This window comes from Micromys minutus, assembly GCF_963924665.1.
Source record: "Micromys minutus genome assembly, chromosome: 19".
Lineage (NCBI taxonomy): Eukaryota > Metazoa > Chordata > Mammalia > Rodentia > Muridae > Micromys > Micromys minutus.
Window position 1 is genome coordinate 8,433,369 of NC_137954.1, and position 15,784 is coordinate 8,449,152.

Genomic DNA, 15,784 nt, shown 5'->3' on the forward strand with positions numbered 1-15,784 from the left:
ATCCTAAAAGTGGCTTGTAGCTGTTACATTTTTAGTTTAGAGTCTATTTCTGTTGTGGCTATGGCTACTATGATATGCTTCTTGGTTAAAAATGTAAAACTCTAGTCACTGTACCATCTCTCCACGAAAACATAATCTATAGTGTGATATTCCAGTCCATGGCGGTTTCCAGAGCCCACATACGAGCACAAGTGTGTCAGCTATCTTCTCAAAATTACTCTTGTTTTCCACCTCTTGGTGTGTGTGTGTGTGTGTGTGTGTACCAATATGACTACCTTTAGGTCTGAAGCCCTCATAGGGCTCTCTGTACAGAATAACATGTAGATAATGCAATGACAAGTTCCTGGAAACATTGACTGTCCTAGGCAGGACTCTACAGCCAACAGCCTGTTCTTACTTCTTCCCCTCACAAGAGCCTCTCAACATCCGCAGCCACCATTTACTTCAAGGAGTCATTCAGAAAAGAAAGAAAAATGAAAATCAGACCCATTATTCTAAAGGTGGCTAAAATAAACAATTTGACCCATCATTCGTCCACTCTCTGTTTCTCTCTGTCTCTGTCTCTCTGTCCCTCTGTCCCTCTGTCTCTGTCTCTCTGTCCCTCTGTCCCTCTGTCTCTGTCTCTCTGTCTCTCTGTCTCTGTCTCTCTCTCTCTCTCTCTGTCTCTCTGCCTTTATCTCTGTCTTTCTCTTTCCTTCTTTCTTCCCTTCATCAAAGTGAGCAGTTTGCTAGGCTTCTCTAATCAGAGCCCCAAGTGCAGGGGGATCAGATGTATTTCCTATTCAACAACGTTGTGCAAAAATTCAACTGAACTGAATTATACCGATTGTTATTTTTCATATTTCCAAAAATATTCTTGAGCACACTTACATATTATAACCCCCTGCTCTACAGATTTAGTACAGAAGGAAAACAAACCTTGCACAGGTACCGAAACTCACCAAAGCCAGCCACTCACTTGCTTTGTACAGAAAGCAGCACACTGACATTTTAATGATTCTGGGATACTGCCGCAGTGTGAGATTTGGTATTCAGAACATTTCCAAAGAGAGTTGAGCTAAGCAAGTACCCGGTGGTATTTGAAGGTTGTATATACAGGATAGGTACCACACAGGATCTGACACCTCAGCTCAACTCTCCCTCTCCACGGTAAAAAAGCAGAAGAGGCTTTGAGATCCATGGAGTGCACAGCTGATCCTTTTTGCCTTTTAAACGACCTCTTTGGGTCTGATCAATTAATAATCGGGCTGAGAGCGGTGCACTTCGGTCGCTCTGCTGTCTTGACTGTAAACCGCAATCTGGTGTGAAATCTCAGCAGGTCACATTGCTGTTTTTGCTGTACCCCAGTGACACAGCTGATTGAATCCGTGTAAACAGCATCATTATGAAAATATTTTTGTTATAGGCATGAGGAATTAACACATTTTTATTTTGGATGGAAATTAAAATTATTTGTGGGAGCTTGGTATGTTTTCATCAATTGTCAGTCATTTCCACAGAGCATGGAGCGACGTGAATTCTCACGAAATTTTTAATTCTCACGAAAGAGAAAAAAGGCTCTCAGACAGAGGGCTTCGAAAAATGATAATTATGATAATTATGTCACTCATAATAAAGATAGCGACATCACAGGAAAGTATTATGCACTTAATAGTTAAACAAGTAAACAGAAGAGTAGAAATTAGTCCACACCATCGATTTCCAATGCGGTACATTTAAATGGGTAGATATATTTCAGAAGATGCTAAAATGTGCCTCTGTGTGTGTATACACACTTACCCATGCACACTCTCTTGTACTTCATATTTTCTAAGTTAACTTTATACAGAAGTTTAAATGAGTCATTTGCCTCTGGACAAGAGCAGGAGACAAGATATTGACCCAGGGGTCCCAGGGATCAGGCAGGTGTCTCAGTGCTAGGGTAATGGTAGGCTATGATGTCACCTTGTACAGGTTGTAAAATGTTGCCTATGTTTGGTATAGACAAAGAAGTTTTGCATTATATGCGATTGATTTGTGTCTAGCCACTGCCAGTTGTAAGTTAAGCAAATGAGTAATTTACCGGATCTTCAAACTTCATTATTTACAATTGTCCTATTTTTTCAGACATTATATTTTGTGTGTGTGTGTGCGCGCACATGCGTGTGTGAGTGCCTGCCTGCCTGCCTATAGGAGTTAGAGAAAATGTGTACCACAGTGGGTATATGGAGATCAACTTTGCAGGAGTTGGTTCTCATCTAAGACCACTGAGTTCTAGGAATTAAACTCAGGTCACCAGACTCAGGAGCAGGCACCTATGCTCACTAAGACAACTCTAAGGCCTGAGTTTCTTTCTTTCTTCCTTTCATATGAATGATTACTGCCTAATTCTAATTAGCGTAAGAATTGTGTTTGGTAGTCTCCTATGAGGGCTGATTTCTCCTCTCTCCTGAGGTAGCCATGTCAATCCACTGAGACCAGACCTATTTCCATTTATCTCCTTTTACAGCACATTTGTCCCAGAGGCAAGACTTAGAAAAAAGAAACTTGAAAAAAAAAATCCAGTGCAAAGTTAAGTTGTTCAAATAAAAATGAAGGTTCATGAAAAGGGTTACATGAACTTTAATCAAATGTGCCCGCTAAGGTATTGAAACTTACTATGACAAATGATATCCTTGCTAGCAGTTAAAGCTCAGATGAAAGGAAAGTTACTTCCCTTCCAACTGGCACACAAAAATAATTATTGAAATATCAAGACAATAGAAGCAAGTTAACAAATCAGCAAAATTGCCATATGCCAACTTCCAGATTTAAAGAAAGAATTGTCTGTATACATTTCAAATGACAGTCTTTGTATTATATAGACTGGAGAAACACACACACACAAACACACACACACACACACACACACAGAGAGAGAGAGAGAGAGAGAGAGAGAGAGAGAGAGAGAGAGAGAAAGAGAGAGAGAGAGAGAGAAATTGCCTTTTAAGAAGAAGCATGTACTCTGTACTTTAATGCCATGCAGATGTTGCAAATGCTTTTGTAAGGTAGGAGGTGAGCCCTGTGAAGCTGTGGCTCCAGACCGCTTATCCTAGGAAAAGGTTCAGTACTGGGATGGCAAGATGCCTCTTTTGAGGAGCCCATTGTCTGATAAGTGAATCTTCTTGGGCTTTCTAAGAAATCTCTTGTGGCAGGCCAGTCTAGAGAAAGTGCATCAGTAAAGTACAGAGCTAAAAGGCAGAAAAAAAGTCAGGAAAAAAATCATCTTTAAAATTAAGTTAAAATGAAGGGTGTGTAAATGGTTTTGTCCTTAACATGAACAAACTCAGTGTGATCAGATTTGCTCATCAACTCTGTATGTGATGTCACTTAAACACTGTCAATAAAACGTAATTTATTACCAACTTTTAGAAGGTTTAGAAAAGGTAAAAAAATAACTTTTGAGAATCAAGATAATTTTTGCAAGCTTACTAATAAAAAATCAGAAACTTTTTTGTCTTAAAAAAGTCCTACTAAATATTTCCATAGTAGTTTGAATATAATTAAGTGAAAGGCATGAAAACACATCCAAACACACGTGTAGGCACACATACACACACACCAAGCACATAAATAAATACACAAACACACACACATGTATACACAGAGAGACAGAGAAAAAGAGCATGACATAGACAGATAGAGAGAAAGAGAAAGAAGAGAAAGAGAGTCAGAGAAGGCTATACATAAAGACTGTGTATATCTGTCTCTTTCTTTGACTTTGGTAAATCTTTAGGAGTAGAACAAAGACAGTCACTCATACTATTTCTGTATAGCATTTAATTTCTATTATATACATTTCAGAAAAAGGCAACAAGGTATAAAATAGGTACATATGGCTCCAATACACACAGTGAGCTCTTGATTTTCTATCCTTATCTGGTCAGAGTCTATGTGATAAGTAGGTTGGTTTATGATTGTCAAAGACCATTAGATAGAAGTATGCAGAACTCCTCAGTAATCAAGGTTCTTTCATGGTTGGATGAACTTCTGTTAGACATTCTTGTATCTTCTATGCTTTTATGATTGACAACCCTGTAAACAAGAAGGAAAGTTTGTTAAGAGTTTAGAATGTGAAATCTAAAAGAAAAGTGCTTCACAACTACAAATGTCAAAACTGTCAAAACCTTAAGCTAATGTAGAAAGGAAGGTGATATCGAAGAAGGAGAAAGAAGTCACTTCCTATGTCCTTGTTCTGCTGTTGTCCCAGTGACATCTGGAACCAAGAATGCCAGTAGGCAACTCTTTGGACTAAGAAATACGCAGGCATTTATTTTACACAAGTATTTATTAAAATAAATCAGTTTATGAGTATTGACTTGATACAAAATCTGGAAACTGATTAGTTCTCTAGAGTTAAAACAGGGAGGGAGGCAAAGTGAGAATAGAAGTGTTAGATAACAAGGAGGGTCTGGAAGTGAAGATATATATATATAATTATAGTACATTGGTTACTACTGATTACAATGGAGTGAAGAGAGGACAGGTTCTCTGTGTTATTTACTATAATTGCCTACAAGCACAAAAGATTTATAAGTATAAACTTTAATAAAACTGTAAGAGTTCTTGTAGAAAAATCTCAAAATATGAATCTACACATATCTACATGCATATGTATGTGTAATGCATTGATTCTCTTAGGGCTATACATTTTGATACCGGTTACATTTATACATGTATCAATTCTTACACTATATATAGTTTGATTTGGTATCCCATTGAATTTAAAAGTTGTTTATGTTTCATATTTTCAGGACAGAAGTATGAATAGTCCCTGAAACAAGGATGTTGCCTGTGTGAGTCACCTCTGTTGCTTACATGTTGTGAATACTTTAATCACTCTATGTCTCCATTAAAAAGGACAACAGTGAGCTTCTCTCAGTACCACTGTAATGACTAGACCCATTTAGACCTTAGATTAGAGTCCAAGAACAGTAAGAATGGTGTGATGATATTGATGTGTATCCTATGTTGTTCTTAGAGCTTCCTGTCCGTCCTGGAGGCAGCATTAGGAACTCTACCTTAGGGAGTTAACTCTGTGAGGAGTAAGGGATAATCTCACAAAACCTGCGATGATCAGAAAGTTTCTGCTCTGTTTTAACTTTGCTAGGATTTTGTTTTGTTATAATAAAATACATGTGAGCATTTGATTATCTATTCCCAAAATAATGATTTATAAATAACACAAAAACAATAATTAAAAGTGACACATTTTCTCTACAGGTGTACTAGGCTGGGAAAGGCACCCTTTTGGAATTTTGATCATTCAATTATTATCCTGGAAAAACCCAAGAACTGAAGCGGTCTATAAAAAGAAAAGACAGGAAGCCAACCCAAAGTTCACTCTTAGTACTTCAGAAAACATGAGGTTTTGGTTTGAGTCCAATAAAGGGTGAAAGCTCAGGTCAAATCTTATTTTTTATAAAGTGAATGCTTTCTCTTGAAGCCATCTAGCAGTTAGATGACAGACCCTGTGCTAACTAGTTTTGGGGGAAAAGACTGGAATTAATCCCCCGAATGAGCTTAATCTCTGCATAGTGTTACTATTGCTGCCAAAACAGGAATAGCCTGGATTGAGTGGTCATTTGTTAAAACGATTGTCATAGAAACAGCAAATTTTCTGTAGTGTCATCTAAATGGGAGTGGGATATGTGTTTGCTTGTATGCTTGCCAAGAATGTGCAAGTTGGGTAACTCGCCACCAAGGTAGAAAGTTGGAACCACTCATATGCAAATGATACAGCAAGACTATTAAGAACACACACGCTTTGTAGCTACACCTTGGGGTTCAAGGTTTCGCTCAGCTACTTAAAGATGCATGTCTTTGACTTTAGTTTCCTCATCTGTGAAAATGAGAGTACACTAAGAGGAGTTGCCTTAGAAAGTGACTTTTGGGAGCTGGAGAGAGAGCTCAGTGGTTAAGAGTACTGAGTTTTCTTCCAGAGGTCCTGAGTTCAAATCCCAGCAACCACATTTTGGCTCACAACTGTCTGTGATGAGATCTGATGCCCTCTTCTGGTGTGTCTGAGGACAGCTACAGTTTAACTATATGTAATCAATAAATGAATCTTTTTTAAAAAGTTAAAGAGTGGTTTCGTTGGTTAAAGAGTAGATAAGTGGCATCTAGAAGATTGTATCACACACAAATAAAGCTTAATAATATTTATGCTAATGCCTACATATTAGGATTAGGATGCATTCTGGATTTACCTATTTTCCAGGCACAAAAGAAAATTCACCAAAGTCACTGCTAAATATTAGTAATTAGCTAGAATAATCGTATACATTTTCAATGAACTTGATGAATAACTATCAAGTCACAGAGAAGATGTTTAGTGACTTAGCAGAGTAGTCAGCTGCAAATAACAATCAGACAGTCAATGTTGTTTTCTTTAGAATGGGACATACATTTTTCATACAGAGAACTGGAATAGAAAGTTGGCAGGGTGGCAGGCTGACCACGCCTTCTAGGTTTCTTGATACTGTCCTAAATATCACGAACCATCACAGCCTCTCAAGTAAGCAAGAAACTATGAAAAGCAGTATGTTTCTTTTGAAAGGTTAAAATGTACCAGAAACCACACTTGTAGGAAGCTATTACCAAGAATTCTACAGTCTATAGGAACTCAAAGAGAGTGGTTGTAGAGCCACACGTCCACATTTGACTGGAAGGTAGTTTGGTGTGATTGTGCTCAGGTTGCCATGTTAAACTCACCAACAGTCTCTTTTCTTAGGTCAAAGTTATGTCATAAGCAACAGCAAGATTCATTGGGAAGTTGTCACTAGAGTAGGCAAACAAAGGTTTGTTTAACATCGGAAAACACAGCGGAAGAGAAGGCAACAGTTATTGGGGTGAAGTTTTCAGAAAGCAAAAGGGAGGAAGAATATTTAGATCCTATCTTAACTATGGGCCAGCACAGTCTCAGATACAAGGCAGAAGCAAGACAGATCACAAACTAGGCAGGACAGTGAATGGTTAAGGAAATCAGGGTAGATAGTGAAGAATGAAGAACCCATAGTTGAGAAAGGTATGGAATTACACAGCTTATTAAGTTCTTGATTTGTCCACCAAGTTCAACAACTGAAAAGCTGTCAAAGCTTTTGAGATTTTTAATAAGGTAGAAATATACCTTCTTTTTCAGCATCTTCAAAGTATTTGCAACAATGGGGGTGATGAGGGAATTCAGAGGGAAATAAGAGAAAAATGACACTAAGGATGTTTAAGAAAGTCAAATAGAGAAGCATTATTTCAAAGGTGATTTTAAACATTTTATGTAGATTGATTTGTTCGCTTATCAAAACTCGGAGCACATTTTGAAGACTGACTATATTTCTGATATTTGAAGGCTATATCTAGAGTTGTAACTTCTGTTTTTAAATGGTGCATCTACTGAAAGGAATAAAGCCCATTGATACTTTAGTCAATGAAACTTTGTGTACAGTTCTTCCCCAAGACTTGTGTTTTGTGTAGATTCATTTGTGAGGTTGTTTTGTTGGTCTCCGCCTTCACCAGTGAGCCGTAAACCACATAACAGCCATGCCTGTGTCTTGTTTGTTCGCTGGCTCTAATCTTAATACAAATCGTTCCAAATGGTAGATTCCCCAATAAATACTTGTGGGACAGAGAGATGAATAGTACATCTATAAGTATTATACTATAGTGATAAAGTCTGGCTCATGTTGTCCTCAAGATTTATGGCAAACTTTCAATGAAAATGTAAAATATAGAAATTTACATAGATGTGTGCCACTTGAGAAAAATTTAAAATGCTTCTAAGAAAATGACATCATTGTAGGTTAAAGAGGCCATTTCAGTAAAGTGTTGGGCAACATGACTGAAAATAAGGAAACTAAATGAAGTAGAATTGTCAAACATTACTGCCAAATGAATTTTAGAAGACTTGATTTTTAAAATGTAAAAGTAGATGAAAACGTTTAAATGCTAAGAGGAACAGGGATATGGCTCTCTAGACCTGCATTAGGGTTATGGGCATCGCTGATGGGCACTGGTTTCTACACCCACGATTTAGGTTCATACTCAGGGCAACCCTTCGACCATGCTGTTGCTACCCCAAAAGAACATGTGAGAACCTCAGAGGCCCTTCTGTATGCATCCACATGTACCTCTTGGAGGAAAGAGAGTGCCTGTTTCCTCTTCTTCTGAGTGCTCAGACCCCACTAATTAAAGTAATTCTCCTAAACTTTTATTCCTCCGATTCTTTAGGCTGGGTACTGATAGGCCTTTAAAGTCAATACATTTTTAAAATTAACAACAATAATAAGTTTCTTTTCAAACAACCATAGGTAAATGGCCAATATGAGGTTGGTTTAGTTTCTGAAGTTATACCACAGAATGCTACATAACTACCAAAAATGCACTCATATTATATATAAAATACCATTTACAATAGATATTCTGTGTGACTGGATATTTATTTTATATAAAAATTTCATATGAACAAAATTTCCTGTTGTAACTATGTGCAGGTATATAATACAATAGTAATAAAGACTGCCTTTAGTCGATAGGATGTCAAATTATCTCAATTGATTTTAATTATTTTTACTTAAATTTTTTCTTCAGATGGTTAACTATCACTGCCAATACTGCTTGATCTATTTTGTATCATTTCTGTACAAAATTTTCAGCTGTATGAATATAAATTCAAAAAATCTGCAAAGATGGTAAAAAACTTTATTTTAATTACTTTGGGTTATACATGAGCAGTCACAATGAAGCAAGCTAGTTATTGGGTTAGCATATAAAAGCACACAATATTTCCTTCAAGACTAGCTTCCAAGTGATGAGCAGTCTGGGTGTTATCCTATGTCCAGCTATGACATCCTATGTCCAGCTATGGCATCCTATGTCCAGCTATGACATCCTATGTCCAGCTATGACATCCTATGTTCAGCTATGGCATCCTATGTCCAGCTATGACATCCTATGTTCAGCTATGACATCCTATGTCCAGCTATGACATCCTATGTCCAGCTATGACATCCTATGTCCAGCTATGACATCCTATGTCCAGCTATGGCATCCTATGTCCAGCTATGACATCCTATGTCCAGCTATGACATCCTATGTCCAGCTATGACACCCTATGTTCAGCTATGGCATCCTATGTCCAGCTATGACATCCTATGTTCAGCTATGACATCCTATGTCCAGCTATGGCATCCTATGTTCAGCTATGACATCCTGTGTTCAGCTATGACATCCTATGTCCAGCTATGACATCCTATGTTCAGCTATAACATCCTATGTTCAGCTATAACATCCTATGTTCAGCTATGACATCCTATGTCCAGCTATGACATCCTATGTTCAGCTATGACATCCTATGTCCAGCTATGACATCCTATGTCCAAATAACAATATGGGAAATATTCTTAACAGAGGTGTCACCGACAGTACAAAATCATCCTCACATAGATGTTTGTATAATATTTGTGGCACATATTGATGCTGAATTAAAATGAAATGTAGTCTAACTTTTGGGAGTATTTTATTTCTCAAATATAAATCCCAATTTAGAATTGTTGACACAGGTTGAATATCCTCATATCAATTTTCAGCTTTCTGAACTACACACACTTGATCACCAGGATTCCACGCCCCTAGCTGAGGTAAGACTCACAAGCAAAATACAGACTTATTGGGTTCCACGGTTGACACGCTGAAAATTAAAAAAAAAAAAAAAAAAAAGTATCATTTTCCCTAAGACAGCCAAGACCATCTCTGCACAAGGCTCTCATTTTTAGTAGCAAAGAATTTCAATTTGAAGAGGGACCTAAGAGGACTAAGTAGCAGGCACTTGGACTTTCGGGGATGCTCACGGTAACAAGTGTATCTCTTAGTAATGGCCAACGCTTGTTTGTTGCACAAACACGTCAGAAACCCTGCTAAGTGCTCTGTGCGTATTGTCTCACGTAGTTGTCACATGCACCCGAGAAGTTGGGATATTTTTCTCTGTATTTCACAAACTGGAATGTAAGGAAGGACTTGAATCACAGTTAGCACGGGCTGGCGCTGGGAGGAGCCCCAGGTTGTCTGTCGACAGAACTTGCGGCCTGCCGCCGATGCCGAAGATTCTGTTCCCTCACCTTCCAGAACCAGTTATCTCCGAGCCCTGCCACCGCCTTAGTTCAAGTCCCCGTCACCTCTTGCCAGGGTGCGTTGCGAGCCAGAGACACCCTTCGTAGGTGTACTGCCAAAATTTGAAATGCAAATCAGTTTCACAAACATTATTTTTAGAGAGAAGATAGCATTTTTTTTAAAATTATTTTTGGGTCCAGAGAATGTTCTTTCAAATGTATGAGTTTCACATTTGTAAAATGTCATGGTTTTTATGTTTTTGTTTAACTGTAGAAGAAAGGGTAGAGGGAAGGAAATTGTCATCTCTTGAGCCTCTGATATGTGCTAGGCAAGACTGCTTTCCTGTGAGTTCTCAGTTCTGTGTTAAGGGGGACGGATACGCACGGACTGTCTCTTCTGGGCCTCAGACTGTGTGTGGTGCTTTCCGTATGGAAACTCGTTTAGGAAAAAATATGGAGTATTGACTAGCCACCCTTTGAAGTTTAGGCTATGAAGTCAGTACAACTCAGGGTTGTTTTTTGTTGCCAATGTTCTAACACTGAACGAGTAAAATGCTGGAAACCACCGAATCTAGAATACTTTCTTTTTAAAGTTCAGGTTGCTCACGGTGCCGGATATTAGATGTAGTGAACCTGGGCAAAGAATGCAGCAGTCTGGAGACCCATGTCACCTTGGAGATAATAAACACTTGATGTTTTTGTCTCCGGGATATTATCAATGGCTTTAGTCTGTTCTGCAGAGTTTGATTGGTTTGTCTGTGGGTCAGCCTCACTCTCCTCCTCGTCCTCCATGGCACTTGCCTATTGGTCAGCACACTGTGTGCGGAACCTGACAACGATCTGAGGTTTGTTCTGAGACATGCTTAAGTAATCTCCGGGTTTCGGGATTTGGAGAACAATTCAGAGAATAATTCCATCTTCCAACCACACCTCGTATTACAACATTGACTTTGGTGACCATAAATAGCTGCTTGTCTTCTTACCATGACCTCTTCCTTTGAAATTGCCAGTTGAGGCAACCAAAATTAAAGATAGGTGCAGAGTCAGTGAGAGCCACAGATGGCTGACTCGGGCGTTTCAGAGAATGCCAGTCATTAATTTGGATGCAGTGGATCTAGGATGCAATTTGGTGTATTTCTGTGAAGTGGCTATTTACCTCAGGATCCCTCTGCAAGGTTTGGTTTTAGCCTCTTTGCTTGTTGCTGGATAAGAGACTTGGAGAAATAAATAGTTAAGACCTTTTTTTTTTTTCTTCACTTGGTGACTGTTATCTCTACCCATCTTTAGGAATAGTATGAAAAGTTCTTCCTTTTTTTGAATTGTAGGATGACATTGAATATCTTATTGCTCCACACTTTAATAGGCTTCTGAAAGCTTGCTCTCTCTCTCTTTCTCTCACCCCCATTACCCCCCCTCTCACACACATGCACACACACACACACACACACACACACACACACGAACACACATGTATGCATGCAGGAGCATGTGCATGCAATTCAAGAAAGATAATTTTTCCCTTGATGCCATGATATGTTTTTTTTTTTTCCCACTGCAAAGGATGCTCATGGCCCCACATAAGGCTTTTGCCAGGCAATACAAAATGAGGGCCAGGAGTCGGGGAGCTAGTTGGAAGTTAGAGGCCATGGGTAAGGGATGTCAACCTAATTATTGATCAATTTATGGTGTCTATTTCGTAAGTCAGTCAGTCTCCAGATACTTTTGTAGTCTTTAAAGATGACAAATGTTCACAGTTTGAATATCCCTAAATATATAACAGATGAACAAGCATGCTTTGGTGTGTAAATGCTGCATAGATTCAGAACCATCAAAAAGCCCCTCAAAAATGGTTTTCCATCTGCTGCTTCTAACTACATATCGCACATCCTGGCAGCACACTTCACAGTGGTGTGAAAGATAGGTTCAAAGCCAACCTGGCAAAATCTATTTATCTTTTTTTTCCCTTTCCCAAATGTGTTTCTTTGTGCAGCTAAACTAGCAAACATAGATAGGAGCAAGGTGCCAGGGTAAGAGGAGGCACTTGTCAGGCCCAAATCATTCAGGAGAAAACCTGCTTCATGCTCTGCCTGCAAACACTGATATCAAACTGCATCATTTTTCAGTGTGGGCTGGGGAAGCCAGGGGCTTGAGTTCTCAGCGAGGCTCAGTGTGGAGTGCAATGATACCCATGACCACAGGGACAGGGAAGTTCAGTATGCCCAAAATCTTCATGGTGCTTCATACAGAAAGTGTGCAACAGTTTTCCCTGGAACAGAGTTACTAAGCTTATATTGAAGTCATTGTATGCAACTTAAGAGAATGGATTTGTGAGAGAAATGGTGTGTGTGTGTGTGTGTGTGTATTCATGTGAGCTTGCAGGTGTTGTAAGGGAACATAGATCAACTTCAGTTTTCTTCTCTGATGCCCCTTTAAACTTCTGTTTTGAGACAGGTCTCACTGAACCTAAAGTTTGCTGATTTAGCTGTGGCTTATGAGCACCCGAGCTCTTTCTGTCTGTACTTCCTCCCTGATGCCAGAATTCCAGGTGCGTGCCACCACACCCAGCTTTTTATGTGGGTGTGGAAGATTTAACTCCAGACTATAAACTGGTACAGGAAGCGCTTTACTGACTGAATTATTTCCTCTGTCTAGGAAATGATTTATTTTTATTTTTTTATACTTTTCTATATTTGGTTTTGCAAGGTGGATTGAGAGCACAGTGTTTCTCAAGCTCTGTGCCGCTCAGAACTGTACGATCTTAAGAGAGGTGTGACAATCTATAGTGTTGCTTCTCACGGAACTAAGTCATTTTACTTAACATGGCACAGGGCAGTTTCTTCAGATATTGAACATTCTTATTTCTTGGGGTAAAGTCTCCAGAAATATTTACAGCTATCTTTCAAGCAGCAGCCAGAGTCTAATTAAGGAATCCCATAGAGGACTCAAGAACCTTTCTTCAAGGGGAGGGACAGCAGGGCTCTAGAGTTGTATGTCTTCTTTGCTGACATTTTGCCCAAGGGCAGGAGGGTCAACAGGTGTGTCCTAGTGGGCGACATGAGAGAGAGGACTCACACTCCACACTCACCGCTGCAGCACACACTCAAGAGTTGCTTGCAAATGCCCAAACAAAATCAGTTTGTGGAAGAGTAAGCAGATGCAGGATTGAGGGATGGCCATCTCATGGGACCCATTTTCCGGTGGTCACCTACACTCTGAGCTGCAATAGTTCCTCTCAGAACTGTGGATGCCAAGGTTTAGTAGTTAAAATGCTTAGGGGAGATAGAAGGTAGAAATGTTGGGGAGTAGAGTTGATGTTTTTTATTAAATATTTGTCATGCTTTTCACCTTGATAGAGAAATATTCCCGACTGAATGAATGTGAGGAGAGTATATAATATGTCACAGAGTATAGAGTTAATCAATTTAAAAGCAAACTCATAGCTCCCACTGTATTCTTCATTTCATATATTTGCTGAAATCACACTACAAAGACGATCATCTAAATGGGTTTTTATAAGGGAGCCTATAGCCTTAAGTTGGGGGACAAATCAACTTGTCAAGTCTTTTCTGGACAGCCATGTTTGTAGACTTCCTGAATATAGCTTCCTTGACATTTCTGGAGATCATTCTCACAGGTGACACTGCTCCTCAAGCTCTTACAACCTTTCCATGCCCTCTTCCACAATAACAGAATGCTGATATGGAAGATGGAACTCTTCCTAGACAAATAACTAAGGAAAGTTGAGAGACAGAGAAATTATCTTTAGAAATAATACCCCAATTGTTTATCCAATATCAAAGACTCAACCCTGAAATCATGCAGACACAAATAACATTATAAGGACTGAGAATTATATTTATAGATTTAAACACACACAGAGACACACACACGCACACGTACCTGCCCACACACACCATGACAAACATTAAGAATAAGAGGTCAGAGGCCATGAGTATGAGAGAAAGCAAGAGAATTTCATGGGAAGGATCAGAGGAGAGAAAATAAGGGGGAAAATGATATAATTACATTTCAATTCCTAAAAAGACACAGGGAAAATAAAAACACTACAAAAACTATGACAAATATTGCAAAGGATCCACCAAACAGGAACCAGTGCTTCTCACTTCCCACCAAGGGTTGGTCAGGAGACTGTGTACTCAGTGTTGCTAGGTTGCTAAAAGACTTAGAAAGTTTACATGGAATTTCAATCCATTTTTAAAAATGAACTTTCTTGTTATTTCGTGTAGATGTCTTAATATTTTAGGTAGTTTGCTAATGAAACTAACTCTGTGTACAGATCAAATTTAGCCCAATTTAAAGGCTATTAGATGTTGAGTCTGCTTTTTAAAAAAAGCCCATATTTTAATCAAGGCAATGGCCAACCTATGACTGGCTCGACATGAGACCCATTCCATGAGACAGAGTCCACCCGTGACACTCTTAATGGTATTCTGATATCATTGCAGACAGGATCCTAGCATAACTGTCATCTTAAGGCTTCACTAAGCAGCCAATGGAAACAGACACAGAGACACAGAGCTAAACATTAAGTGAAGCTCGGAGAGTCTTGTAGAAGGAGGGGTGGGGGAGGACTGAAGATGCCAGAGAACTCTAGTACACCACAAGAAAATCTACAGAATCAACTAACCTGTGCCCACGGGGTCTCGCAGAGACTGAACCAACAACCAGAAAGCATGCATAGGATGGACCTATGGAACATATATAACAAAAGTTCTGCTCATGTAGGACTCCTAACAGCAGGAGCAGCAGCTGTTTCAAGCTGTTGCCTGCCTTTGAATTCCTTTCTTCTAACTGGGCTGCCTTGTCTTTCGTCATCAGAAAAGATGCACCTAGTCCTGCTATAACTTGATATGCCAAGGTGTGTTGATATCAATGGGAAGCCTTGCTTCTCGGAGAACAGGAGGGAGATTTGGGGAAAGAGAGAGAAGACAGAGGGACCGAGAGGAGAGGAGGGATGGGAGGCTATGATCCAGATGTAAAATAAATAAATACATGAATTAAGAAAAAATAGGTAATTTTCAGAAGGTTGTAAGAAAACCAACTAGAAAACAACATTTAGTTTATTTTAGGCAAGTTATTGCTATTAGTTATGGAAAATTTTGATGTTTGGTCTCTTTGTATGCTAAATGCTGCTTGCTCCTAGAGTCTACACATAGACCCAAATGATGTTGTGTGACCTTGTCCCCAAGTTGTCCTTAACTAGTGAATAAAGATGCCTATAGCCTATAGCTGGGCAGAATTGAGATAGGCAGGGCTTGGTGTTTTTGGACTTGGAGTCAGAGCACAAGGAAGAGGAGAGAGAGAGAGAGAGAGAGAGAGAGAGAGAGAGAGAGAGAGAGAGAGAGGGAGGGAGGGAGGGAGGGAGGGAGGGAGGGAGGGAGGGAGGGAGGGAGGGAGAGAGAGAGAGAGAGAGAGAGAGAGAAAGGAAAGATACCATGGGTTAAGAGCCAAGAAGGTATAGCCGTGACTGCTGGCTGATTGGAGTGAAGAACAGCCCAGATGAAACAAGTAAGTAAGAACTCAGGATTATGGATAGAAACATATTTTTATAGCATAGAGTGTAGATATCTACTGATCCTTAGTGCTAATAAGGGCATATTATAAACATGAAGGTCGTGTGTGTCTTCTATTCGGGAACTGAACGA